Below are 12,359 nucleotides of genomic sequence, written 5' to 3' on the forward strand. Positions count from 1 at the left end.
CTCCGCTGGTATGATGCCACAGACCTCCCCTATATGATGCCACAGGCCTCCCTGATATGGCTCCATGATATGATGCCACAGGCCTCCCGTATGATGGCACAGGCTCTCCCTCTATGATGCCACAGGCCTCCCCTATATGATGCCACAGGCCTCCCGTATGATGGCACAGGCCTCCACTATATGATGCCACAGGCCTCCCCTATATGATGCCACAGGCCTCCCCTATATGATGCCACAGGCCTCCCCTATATGATGCCACAGACCTCCCTGATTTGATGGCACAGGCCTCCCGTATGATGCCACAGGCATCCCTGATATGATGGCACCGGCCTCCCGTATGATGACACAGGCCTCGTGTATATGCCGACATAGGCCTCCCTTATATGATGCCACACATAATGCCTATTTCGGCGTTACTTACCGCCTCGCTGTTCCCCCACGGTGGTCCTCACAAGTCGCCTCGCTCGTCCTCCTACGTCGCCTCGCTCGTCCTCCTCCGTCCGTCGCCTCGCTCGTCCTCCACCGTCGCCTCGCTCGTCCTTCCACGTCCGATTCCCTGGTACACCTCGTCCTTCCTTGTCCTCCTCGTCCGACTCGCTGCTCCTCCTACGTCGCCTCGCTCGTCCTTCCACGTCCGACACACTGGTCCTTCCTTGGCCGCCTCGTCCTCGAAGTGTCCCCTCGCTGGTCCTGGTCCGCCTCGATGGTCCTGGTCCGCCTCGATGTTCCTGGTCCGCCTCGATGTTCCTGGTCCGCCTCGATGGTCCTGGTCCGCCTCGATGGTCCTGGTCCGCCTCGATGGTCCTGGTCCGCCTCGATGGTCCTGGTCCTCCTCAGAGCGTCTCCTCGCAGGTATGTTCGCACTACAACCTCCTTCCACTGTGTAGTCGCTTTGAAAATGGCGGCACACAATGTAAGGAGGTTTGAAGACATTGAAAGCCCTCCCTCTCCTGGCACTTGCCAGGATAAGGGAGGGGGGATTCTGTGAGCTCACTAGAGCGAGTCACTTTTCACAAAATTTGCAGCAGAAAAGCTATGTGGTTGCTTTACCACATGCAATGCTGCAATTTTGTGAATGGCTCCATCTAGTGACCAGAAATGGTAAATACTATAAAATTGAATCCAATTGAATACAATTTATAATATTTCCTGACTCTCAAAAAAAATAAAAAAAATTGGAACAATGTTTAATCACCCACACACTGAATGTTTAATTTTTAAAAAAAATACATGTTTTTAGGGCAACACCATGCCTTTAAGCCTGAGCACTAACTTACTAACCAAATCAAACCTAGTCAATAGGTGGTGGTCTTATGCTATTTTCACACAGAGGATTTCATTGACATGTAGATTTTAACCATTGCATGGTGGTAACAGCTGATCACCAAGCAGCGGGGCCACCTGTAATCACCTCATTAGAAGAAGCAGCTGACGCGGTTTAAAGTGAACAATGTCTTTAAATATAATTTTTTTTATATTCTTTTGCAGAAAGTTTACGTGTAATTTTGAATATATATATATATATATATATATATATATATATATATACCCTTCAGCCATAACATTAAACCTCCGAGACTTCACGTATGGCCCCTTTTAGAATCAGCTCCTAACGGCCTCTCTTCTCTGCGGCACATCGATGCCATCCCGGTCCCAGGCAGTGCTGTCTGGTTGTCCCTGGGATCGCTGTGTGGAGGGGCGACGGAGGACTCTCACATTTTCTTTCACCAGGGGTAAGGCGGTGTAACGTCGGAGTTGGTGCGGCGACGGGACTTCCCCCCGCCATCTTTGAGGACCACAGGATGGCGGTGACAGCCCCCTGCTCTCTCTTGGGCGAGTGATTCTCCGTAGGGGATGCATCCTCCCAGGAACTAATAAGCCCCATCGACCCCCTTCCGGACTCAAGCGTCAGGAGTACCCTGATGGAAGTGACCGCCTATTTTGACAGGCCGCGGGCCGGCCTCAGGCCTCCGTGCCCCTGGGTGAGTGCACCCATACAGGGGACCTCTCCCTATCATTCCCTGAGGACCACATTAGGGACCCATCGGCTCCCTGCGCTCCACAGATTGAGTTTCAGCACAGTGGGAACTCCCCAGAGAACACCTGTCCCTCTCTCTACTGCTCCCTGGGGACCTCATTATTCCCCCTGGCCACATTAATCTGTGGAAGGCCTGCGCTGTGACCCCCTTGCTGGAGAAGGAGTGAGGGTGAATTGTACTGCCCCAGATTTGTCCTGAAGCTGGGCATCGGCGGAAAAATACCTCTATACTAACGCCATATGGATCTTAAATGTCTCTGGTCTGGATCTGGAATATAATGCCACAGATATTTTAATGATCGTCTGAATGCAGTCGGGCAACTTTCCCGTCTGACCCTCTGATATTCTGCTCTAATACGCACTTTTGACACCTTTCCCCTGACATAGGGAACTGTGTCATGGACAGATACCTCACAAAATGGTCAAAAGGGAAATCGACTTGCTCTCAGAATGCCCCAGTAATGGACTCCCCACGCTCCTCCACCATGCATAAAACTAAGGGAAACGCTAAAGGGGAAAAATGATCTAAACTCGCACCCGCTAATGTGCGCTCTCCGCAGCCGCAATTCTCTCTAGAGCAACTTACAGGAGATGACATGACCCCAGCTGTCCCCACAAAGAAGCCCTCAACAGGGCTCTGACATGGACTCACTTCAGGCTACCCTGGTGGCACAGGAGGTCTCGAAGTTGTTGCCTCTCTTTGACAAGAGCTGGGATGTCCTACACACATCTATAAACTCAGAGTTAGCCCAGATCACCTCCAACTCCCAGAAGATTGCTGACTTGGAGACTAGATTCACCTCCTCTGAACACACCATATTAAATCTGAAGGATACCCTGCGCCAGAGTCAAGCCACGACTCAGGTACTGAGGGACAAACTGGAGGACCTGGAGAACAGGGATAGACGCAGCAACCTGAGATTTGTGGGTATCCCTGAAACGGTGCTGATTGATTGACGGACTATCTCAGCAAATCCCTCCCACAAGCGCTTAACCTTGGGGGTGACCCCCTCATGATTGATAGAGCACACAGGCTGGGCCCCCCTAGGTCCAATAGAGAAGCGCGTGACACTAGACTGCGTTCCTGTCATAGCAAGTACCTCCACTGGGCTGAAAAAGAGAGCCTATAGGAACCAGAAGGACTTATTGATCATCGGCTCCAAAATTCTGATTTTCCAGGACTACTCTGCAGCTGTCTCGCAAAAAAGAAAAGCATTCGCTCCTGTTTGCCGCTTGCTTCATGAGAGGAACACTCACTTTCAACTTTTATTTCTGGCAGGGCTGAGAGTTCAAGATGGCGACTGCATCCGCATTTTTGAAGATCCGGTTCTGGCTCGGAGACAGCTTCATCTGGAGGACCGCGATGCCGAGTGATATGCACCTGTGTTGCCAGGAAATATGCCCAACTTTCATTGGACATGTGCACGTATCATCCACGGTTGCGAATTGATGCAGACAATGTTCAGTTTGCTTTATTGGCAGTAACCTCGCTGTTCTTAGCCTGGATTGCTGTTACTGTTGTTCCTCTAATTGTTTACCTGTTTTGCCTGTATTGCTGTTATTGCCTGTCTTTGATGTATTCTCTCCTCTTTCAGACTCCTGGGTGCACGACGCCAGAAATTGCTGACACCTCTCTATTTAGGCTACACATGCGGCTCGCCGGGACCGTGTGGAGTGGCAACTGGTTTACATCTCTACTGATCCAGAACTTCCTACTAGACACAGGATAGGTAGCTCACATACATCGACACCTGACACTTATCACCACATTTAAAATTCCTATCATGGAACATTGCAGGCCTGAACACGCCTCTAAAGAGACAGAAAGTGCTTAACCACCTCAAGAGACTTTCCCCAGATATCATATTTCTGCAGGAGACTCACTGGAGATTGGGCACCCAAGGGAAATTGACGGCCCTCTGGTTGGGCGAATATCATCTTCAAGGGGGGTGGAGATTCTTTTTAGAAAAACCCTACGATTCCAGCTGGAACAATCCATTAGTGGCCCACAAGGCAGATACATTATCACGGTGGAGGGCACTCCCTATTTATTGGTTAACGTATACGCCCCTAACCAGGACCAACACGTATTTTACACTGAGGTTCTTTAGGTAATTCTGAGTCTCCCGCGCTGTGACTAAATTATTGGCGGGGACTTTAATTTAGTTCAAAATGTCTCTATGGATCGCTCCCCACCAAACCCTCAATCCCAAATGGCTGCGTCTTCCTTAGAGTTTTTTGTTGACTCTCCTAATTTGTGTGACCCCTGGAGAATAGTTGACACTGGAGCTAGGGAATATACGTGTCACTCGAGTTCACATGGCACATTTTCAAGAGTAGACTATTTCCTAATCTCCACCTCATTGTTTGACTCCCATAAAAACTCCAGAATTTACCAAATTACTATTTCGGACCATGCCCCGATTACCTTGACCATGACCTTGTCATCCCCAACTGAGAGATCTAAAGTTTGGAGATTTCCTGCCTGCCTGACAAATTCCTCTGATTTCCAACAATACCTCCAAATGCACTGGGGTAATTATTTGGATGACAACATATCTCAGTAAGATGATATCCCCCTATTATGGGCTGCATCGAAGGCTGTGATGCGGGGACATGTCATCAGTTATCTGTCTCGGAGGCGGAAATTACGGAGAGATCGTTTCAATGCCTTACATAACTCTATTATTGACTCAAAGGACCCATGCTAATGATTCTACCCCGGAAAGTCATCTAGTGTATCAGACAGTTAAGCACCTCTTGGACGCCTTTCTCCATGATGAATCTCACTGGCTGATGAGAAATACAGACAATAAGTTTTATAGATGAGGCTACAAGACATGCAAACTTCTGGCCGCACTTATTAACAGAGACACTCCTTTAAAGCTATCTTCTTCTCGCTTAACCCCTCCACGAAAACTATTTCGACAGACCCTAATGCGATAGCACACATTTTCACAGAATACTATGAGGTTCTTTATAGGGCCACCCTGACTTCTCTTTCTTACATAGATTCCTTTTTGGACTCGGTTCGTTTGCCCACTCTCTCTTCAGAACAGCTTTTTGTTGGACTCTGAGATACAGGAGGAAAAGGTGGGACAGGCAATTTCTTTTACCTCTAATGGGAAAACGCAGAGTATTACAAAATGCTAGGCCCCCAAATTGTACCGCTCCGGACGAGTCTGTATAATGAAACCTTCATACATAAGCCCATTGACAGCTTCACAGAATCTCGCACGGTCCTTATACCGAAACCAGATAAGGACCCATCCTTACCCCAATCTTATCGACCGATATCACTACTCAATCAATATTATAAACTATTGGCTAGAATATCGGCGGATAGACTTAAGCACTTTCTCCCCACAGGACACAACACAACCGGTTACCATGCTCATGAGCCTGGATGCCAAGAAGGCCTTTGACACAGTGGCATGGACTTTTTAAGACGCGGTCCTCTCCAAATTATAATTTGGCACGGTTTTCTCTCAATTTGTAGTTTCTGCGCTTTGATGCAGCGACGTGTGTGACGGTCAATGGGCTGACCTCTCCCCTTATAGATATATTTAGGGGCACAAAACAGGGCTGCCCTCTTTCCCCTTTACTTTTTAATCCCTCCATTGATCCCTTGTTACGTCATCTAATGCAAACTCCGGTTTTTAAGGGAATTGAATCACACAATTTAGAATTAAAGGTAGCCGCAGGACCTTGATAGACTGGGGAGATTGTCCGGTTATGTGTTGAATGTAGGGATGCACGATGCACCGAAACTTCGATACAGTTTCGATGCTGTGCGCTGGGAAACTGTTCGATACCGTCAATTTCCGTATTTCGATCCTAAGCTGTGCGTCCGCTCAGCTTACTATTGAAATACATGAAGAGAACATGGCACGCACACAGTACAGCGCCCACAATGTTCTCTTCCTTCAGTTCCACCCAGTTCGTCATTAGTGCTGGGCGCGTCACAGAAGGAGGGAGGAACGCTCCTCCCTCCAAATTCCACTGCCACCAATGAGGAGCTGCTTCTGTGTGTAGGGGCAGGGAGGGATTAGAATGACGCGAACAGCACAGGCAGTGGGTTCCTGTTGACGTGCTAGTGCCTGTGTCTCTCGCTCCCTAAGTTTGGAGTCAGGACCACGCTGCAGTGTAGTCACTGAGAGGAAAGCCCCAGGCAGGTATTAGAGCAGAATAAAAGCCTAAAATAAAGGCACTAGTATTTGTTACAGCCGGCATTAAGGAACATTAGGATTAATGTGACCCACTGGGACCCCCAGCGATTAAATCAGTGCTTCATGACAGAGACAGCGTTCCCAGAAGACCCATATAAATGAATGGAGCGCTAGCCAAGCATGCTCCTCAGCAACGCTCCATTCTCATGGAGTACTTCAGGGGACTTTTGGTCTCCTGTACTCCACATCGCTGGGGGTCCCAAAGGTCATACCTGCAGCGATCACACATGTATCTCCTACCCTGTGTTTGTGGAAAAACCTCTTTAATGTGAGGCACATGGTGTATTAATTATGAGCCTCACATTAAGGCTTTATTCACACGACTGTGCAGAATTTACAGTCAATAAATACTACACGGACGGGCCGCGGAGTGTCAACCGCATTTGCAGACCGTGCTCACAGTGATAAGTATAGAAGCGCGGTCCGTAAATGCGGAAAATAGGACATGTCCTATTTTTTGTGACTAATTTCTATGACTCAGACACACTCCCGTAAACATACGGGAAGGTGTTCGTGGCTGATAGAAATTAATGTGTCAGTATTTTATCCGCATTTACGGATCCATAATTGCGGATAAAAACTACGGTCGTGTGCATGAGGCCTTAGAGTATGTCCACACGTAACATAAATACTGCAGATTTTTCCACAACTGATTTTATTGTTGAAAATCCACAGCATAATACAGCAGCAGCAGAGTGGATGAAATTTGAGCAAATCTCATCCACAAGCTGAATATAAAAAAAACTTTCATAAATTGACTTGCGGTGCGTTTTTTTAATCCGCAGCATGTCAATATATGCTGCGGAATCGCTGCTTTTCTGTTGCGGGTTTTCCTCGTGGAATTCAATGGGGAGTTAAAACCCGCAACAAATAGCAAATGTTGCAATTTTCGTGGTGGAAATGCTGCGATTCTGCTGCAAAAATCGCAACTCTGAAAAAAACAAAACCTTTTTTGGATTAAATTAATTAAAAAGTTTATACTTACCACCGGCCGTTGTCATAGTGACTTTCGTTTTCAGTGCAGCCCGGCCTCCTGGGATGACATTTCTTTGCCATGAGTAAGAGCACAGTACGTGCTTGAAACGCGTAGGCCAGGGCAACTGCCCACTACTGACATATATCTTGGGACTGCATCTCCCTTCGATTTTAATCTCTACACCCTAATAAAAGTGGGAATACTTCTTCCTTTTTAACAAAAGCACGACTCAGCGCTGGATCATTCATCTTTTTCTCCTGGGATGACGCTTTATCCCATGTGACTGCTGTAGCCAATTACCGGCTGCAGCGGTCACATGGTGGGCAGCGTCATCCCAGGAGGCCTTCCTGGACGAGAACAGAAGAAAGTGTCACTGTAATGCCAGGGTAGGGAGACAGACAGGTGAGACCTAATCTACCCACCACTCAGTCCCTGCCTACTTGCAACGGCCCGCCATAGGCGACGGCGAACAACTGGGCGACGGTCCCTACGCTCACTATGTGCACGACAGACAAACAGACAAGGGTACCCAGAAGCTAGGGGAACGGGGCAGTTGCCCACGGCAACACCGTGAGCAACAAGAGTAGTGAACGAGCCGAGTCAAACCAGGAGTGTACGAGGTACCAAACGCAGAGCAGGAGAGTAGTGAACGAGCCGAGTCAAACCAGAAGTGTATGAGGTACCAAACGCAGAGCAGGAGAGTAGTCAGTAAGCCAGGGTCAATATGAAGCAGGGACAAATAGTTCAAGCAGCAGCAGAGCCAGGAAACAGACAGAATCACAAGCAAAGGAGAAGCAGGAAGTGAAGGAATAAATAGACAGAGGGCGGAAGCTAGCTCCGTCTGGCCAGGCTGTGATAGGCTCTCCCACTCCTCAGCCTCCCAGCCTGATTGGTAGAAGGAGGGGTCACTCGATCAGACTTAAGAGCAGGTGCAGACTGACTAACCACGGGCGTCGACACAGAGGCTGTGTCTGGCAGATCCTTTACAGTACCCCCCCTTTTATGAGGGGCCACTGGACCCTTTCTAGGTGGACCTGGCTTATTGGGAAACCGAAGATGGAACCTCCTGAGCAATACTGCAGCGTGAACATCCCGGGCGGGTACCCAAGTCCTCTCCTCAGGCCCGTATCCTCTCCAATGGACCAGGTACTGGAGAGAGCCTTGGACCATCCTGCTGTCCACAATCTTGGCCACCTCGAATTCTACCCCTTCAGGGGTGAGAACAGGGACCGGAGGTTTCCTCGAGGGAGCCAAGGACGGGGAGCAGCGTTTCAGGAGGGAGGCATGAAACACATCGTGTATTCGAAAAGACGGGGGTAACTCCAGTCGGAAGGAGACAGGGTTAAGGACTTCAATGACCTTGTACGGCCCTATATACCGGGGAGCAAAATTTTTGGACGGGACTTTAAGGCGCAAATTTTTTGAAGACAGCCACACCAGATCCCCGACCACAAATAAGGGGTTAGCAGAACGTCTTCTATCTGCCTGAGTCTTTTGTATGCTCTGGGACGCCTCTAGGTTCTTCTGAACCTGGGCCCAGACTGTGCACAGTTCCCGATGAACGACATCTACCTCAGGATTGTTGGAACCACCAGGTGAAACGGAGGAGAACCGTGAATTAAACCCAAAATTACAGAAAAAGGGGGAGACCCCTGACGAGTTACTGACCCGGTTATTAATGGAAAATTCAGCGAGGGAAATGAAGGAGACCCCATCGTATTGACAGTCAGAGATAAAACACCTTAAATATTGTTCTAGAGACTGATTAGTCCTCTCGGATTGGCCATTAGTTTCAGGATGGAAAGCCAAGGAGAAGGACAGATCAATCTCCAACTTTTTACAGAAGGCTCTCCAAAACAATGAAACAAATTGTACCCCTCTGTCAGAAACAATATTGACAGGAACCCCATGGAGACGCAGGATGTGTTTGACAAACAAGGTAGCTAACGTCTTAGCATTGGGTAGTTTCTTGAGGGGCACAAAGTGGCACATCTTACTGAAGCGGTCTACTACAACCCACACCACCGACTTGCCTTGAGATGGAGGCAGATCGGTGATAAAATCCATGGAGATATGGGTCCAAGGTCTCTGGGGAATGGGCAAAGAACATAGTAAGCCCGCTGGTCGGGACCTGGGAGTCTTCGACCTAGCACAAATTTCACAAGCGGCGACGTAGGCCTTAATGTCTTTAAGCAACCCAGGCCACCAATAGTTTCTGCCAATGAGGTGCTTGGTACCCAGGATGCCTGGATGGCCAGATAGTGCAGAGTCATGATTTTCCCTGAGTACCCTTAGCCGGAATTGCAGGGGAACAAACAGCTTGTTCTCAGGAAGGTTCCCGGGAGCTGAACCTTGATCAGCCGCAATTTCGGAGACTAAGTCAGAATCAACAGAGGAAATTATTATACCTGGGGGCAAAACACAAGCAGGATCTTCCTCCGCAGGAGGGCTGGCCATGAAGCTACGCGACAGTGCATCAGCTTTAATAGTTTTAGGCCCAGCCCCATAGGTGACCAAAAAGTTGAATCTAGTAAAAAATAACGCCCATCGAGCTTGTCTCGGGTTTAGCCTCCAGGCAGATTCTAGGAAAACCAGATTCTTGTGGTCGGTAAGGACGTAACCTGGTGCCTAGCCCCCTCCAGGAAGTGGCGCCACTCTTCAAATGCCCATTTAATGGCTAAGAGTTCGCGGTTGCCAATGTCATAGTTACTCTCAGTGGGTGAGAACTTCCTGGAGAAGTAGGCACAGGGATGGAGATGGGTGAGGGACCTGGTACCCTGGGACAAGACAGCACCCACTCCCACCTCGGAGGCGTCAACCTCCACGATGAATGGTTCCATTTGGTTAGGCTGAATCAGCACTGAGGCCGAGATAAAGCACTTCTTAAGGACCTCAAAAGCCTGGACCGCCTCTGGAGGCCAGTGGAGGAGGTTAGCACCTTTGCGAGTAAGATCCGTAAGAGGCTTAGCGATGACCGAGAAGTTAGCAATAAATCTCCTGTAATAATTAGCAAACCCCAGGAAGCACTGTAACGCCTTCAGGGAGGCAGGTTGGACCCATTCAGCCACAGCCTGAACCTTGGCAGGGTCCATGCGGAATTTATGAGGAGTGAGGATTTGACCCAAAAATGGTATCTCCTGCACCCCAAACACACATTTTTCGGTCTTAGCAAACAGTTTGTTTTCCCGAAGGGCCTGGAGCACCTTCCTGACATGCTCAATGTGGGAGGACCAGTCCTTGGAAAACACAAGTATGTCATCAAGGTACACTACAAGAAATACCCCCAGGTAGTCTCTTAAGATCTCATTTATGAAATTCTGGAAGACCACCGGAGCATTACACAACCCAAAGGGCATGACGAGGTATTCGAAATGACCTTCGGGCGTGTTAAACGCAGTCTTCCACTCATCCCCCTCTTTGATGCGGATAAGGTTATAAGCCCCCCGTAGATCAAACTTAGAGAACCATTGGGCCCCCTGAACCTGATTGAAGAGATCAGGAATCAAAGGAAGGGGATACTGGTTCCTTAGTGACCTTATTCAAGTTTCGGTAATCGATGCACGGCCTAAGACCCCCATCCTTCTTCCCTACGAAGAAGAAGCCAGCACCTACCGGAGAAGTGGAGGGGCGAATGTAACCCTTGGCCAGGCATTCCTGGATATACTCTCTCATGGCTTCACGTTCGGGACAAGAGAGATTAAATATCCTACACTTAGGGAGCTTAGCTCCTGGTACCAAATCAATTGCGCAATCGTATTCTCTATGAGGAGGTAACACTTCGGAGGCTTTTTTAGAAAAAACATCAGCGAAGTCCTGAATAAACTCAGGTAGAGTGTTCACCTCCTCAGGGAGAGAAATAAAATTAACAGATAAACACGACATCATGCATTCATTACCCCATTTGGTAAGATCCCCAGTATTCCAGTTAAACGTGGGATTATGCATCTGCAACCAGGGAAGGCCTAAAACCAAATCAGACGATAATCCCTGCATCACCAGTACAGAGCACTGCTCCAAATGCATGGAGCCAACAAGGAGTTTAAAAACAGGGGTATGCTGCGTAAAATAACCATTAGCTAGAGGAGTGGAGTCGATACCCACTACTGGGACAGGTTTAGGCAAATCAATCAATGGCATAGCTAGAGACATAGCAAATTCCACAGACATAATATTAGCAGAAGACCCTGAATCCACGAAGGCACTGCCGGTAGCAGACCTACCACCAAAAGAGACCGGAAAGGGAAGCAAGATCTTATTAGGTTTCATATTCACAGGTATTTCCTGTGACCTCCCCGATGGTCACTTAGGCGCGGAAGTTTTCCGGCTGTTTATTCTTACGCCTAGGACAGTTGTTCACTTGATGCTTGTCCTCCCCACAGTAGAAGCAGAGACCATTCTTCCTGCGGAACTCTCTACGTTGTTGGGGAGACACGGAGGCCCCGAGTTGCATAGGTACCTCTGAGTCTCATGAGTTTTCCATGGAAGAACGAAGCAACAGAACCTTCGGAGCCATTATGGGGGAGCCAGAGGAGGAGGCACAAAAACGTTCAAGTCGTCGTTCCCTGAGACGTCGGTCAAGACGTACCGCTAAAGCCATAACCTAATCTAGAGAGTCAGAAGAGGGATAGCTAACTAACAGGTCCTTCAGGGCTTTCGACAGACCCAATGTAAACTGGCACCTCAAGGCAGGGTCATTCCACCGAGAAGCTACACACCACTTCCTAAAGTCCGAACAGTACTCCTCAACGGGTCTCTTACCCTGACGTAAGGTCACCAGCTGACTCTCGGCAAAGGCAGTTCTGTCAGTCTCGTCATATATGAGCCCGAGAGTAGAAAAAAAAAGGTCAACAGAGGAAAGTTCAGGGGCGTCGGGAGCCAAGGAGAAGGCCCATTCTTGGGGCCCGTCCTGGAGCCGGGACATAATTATACCCACTCGCTGGCTCTCAGAACCTGAGGAGTGGGGCTTTAGACGAAAATAGAGCTTACAACTCTCCCGAAAGGAGAATAAGGTCTTCCGGTCCCCTGAGAACCGGTCAGGCAACTTGAGATGGGGTTCAAGAGGTGAGATGGGTGGCACTACCAGGGTAGCATCATGCTGGTCGCCCCTCTGAGCCAG

Source organism: Rhinoderma darwinii, chromosome 1 (assembly GCF_050947455.1).
Source record: "Rhinoderma darwinii isolate aRhiDar2 chromosome 1, aRhiDar2.hap1, whole genome shotgun sequence".
In the NCBI taxonomy this organism is placed as follows: Eukaryota; Metazoa; Chordata; class Amphibia; order Anura; family Rhinodermatidae; genus Rhinoderma; species Rhinoderma darwinii.